Below are 1,932 nucleotides of genomic sequence, written 5' to 3'. Positions count from 1 at the left end.
GCAGGTGGGGTTTCTGTTGGGAGAGGAAGCACCATGGTGGGAGGTAGCTGTGAATGGAGGCACTGCACATTCTGAGGAGAGGGACTAGTCTTGGGTGATGTGTATGTTGTGCTTGTGGAAACTGACAAAGGAAGCTGTGGGAGAGAGGAGATACCCATCCGACCCTCATCTAGCCTGTCCCCCATGAGGGGGACAGTTAGCCCCAGGTCTGCAGCACATCCCTGTCACACCAGCTCGGGGGCTGGTGTCTGTTTCCTACCTTGTACTTCTTCCCCTCTTCCAGCCTCTGAGGGGATGGCCTGGTAGGTGGGGACTGTGCACCTACAGGCAAACCCGAGGCCAGGGTCTTCTGGGGGGTCTTATTTAGATGGCCCTCTCGAGGCCATACTCTCAGAGATTCTGATTCAGTAGGCAGAAGGTGTGGCACAGACATCTGCAAACTCTCAGGCAGATTCTATTGCAAGAGGTTGGCACAAGCCTGTGCATTCTGATTCCAGCGCCTCCCCCCACAACCTCAGCCTCTGTCCCATGTTTAATACACAATTTCTGGAGCACCTCCCTGGCACAGAGGTTGCTGGAGTCTGTTCCCCAGGTAAAGAAGGAAAGTGGAATGTGCCTGGGCTGTGCAGGGTCCTGGGTGGGCGGAGAGAAGCCCGTCGCTGCCCCTGCTGCTGGCTGGGGAGGCCTGTCCTCCCCTGGCTGGCTGCCTCAGAAGCGATTAGCCCTGGAACAGCATGAGCCTGTGTAATTGAGGGCCTGCCCAGAGCCAGAGCAGCTGGAGCAGGAGGGGGAGGCTGGGAGGCCGCTGGCTTCCTCCTCCCTTCTTGTCAGCTGCTCTCCCTCACCCCAGCCTCTTTCAGCAAGCAGGTCTGCACCTGGCCCCGGGCCTCCCAGCAGGTGCCCCGGGAAGACGCTCTCCTCATCCCTCCTCACCTCCCATTGGCCAAGCCCTCTCCCGGTCAAGACCCGAGGCCCTTCAGTTCAGAAGACACCCCTTGCCAATTCATCCTGGCCACCTACATGTCACAGAATTGAATGCTGGAGCCCAATGAGGGTGGGAGGTGGTGAGTCCACGGCTCCCCCACCCAGGCTGGGCCTTGGCTGCCCAAAGATCCCCCTTTACAAGGGTGAGAGGGACTCACTTTTCAAGTAGGTGAATAATAACACACCTGAGCTGTGTCTTGTCTTTGTTTTAACAAGGAAGCAGGATTAAAAGATCTTTCTAGAAGGTCTTTCGGAGGCAAGAACTGCCTGTCCCGTCTGCCAGCACTTAGGACTCTATATTTACTCGTTGAATTTGTCATTTAATAGAATCCTTCAGTTCACATTCTTGTCTCCTGTTTTTCTTAGTGTGTGCTGAGGCTTAGCTCGAAGAATATTACTAATTTGAAGTTCCTAGCAGCCTCTCCATGGTTTATTTTTGAAACAAGGTCTTGCTCTATCATCTAGGCTGCAGTGACCTCCTGGGCTCAAGTGATCCTCCCACCCTAGCCTCATGAGTAGCTGGGACTACAAGCACATGCCACCTTCATCATGCTGCACAGGCTGGTCCTGAACTCCTGGGCTCAAAGTCCTGGGATTATAGGCGTGAGCCACCGCGCCCAACCCACAATTTATTTTTTAAACAACTTCCCTCTGGTTTCTTAGTTTCTCAGAAATTTCTCTTTCAAATATTTGTGAAGAGAAAATAATCTTAAAACAGTAAGCCCTTAATACTTCTTCCTATCTGAAAAGAAAATCATTTTCGTTAAAAAAAAATTGGAAAATAAATAAAAACAGGAAGAAGTAAAAAGCCCACTCATAATCTACCAAATATTCAGTTTCACCAAGTATTTGCTGCATGCCTGAGATGTATGTAGATATTTTAATACATATCTATGCATATTTGTGCGTTCTTTTCAGTTCTTTTAAAAATCGTATTTTTGAGTTGAT

Source organism: Macaca fascicularis, chromosome 1, assembly GCF_037993035.2.
Source record: "Macaca fascicularis isolate 582-1 chromosome 1, T2T-MFA8v1.1".
In the NCBI taxonomy this organism is placed as follows: Eukaryota; Metazoa; Chordata; class Mammalia; order Primates; family Cercopithecidae; genus Macaca; species Macaca fascicularis.
This window is presented reverse-complemented; position numbering follows the sequence as displayed.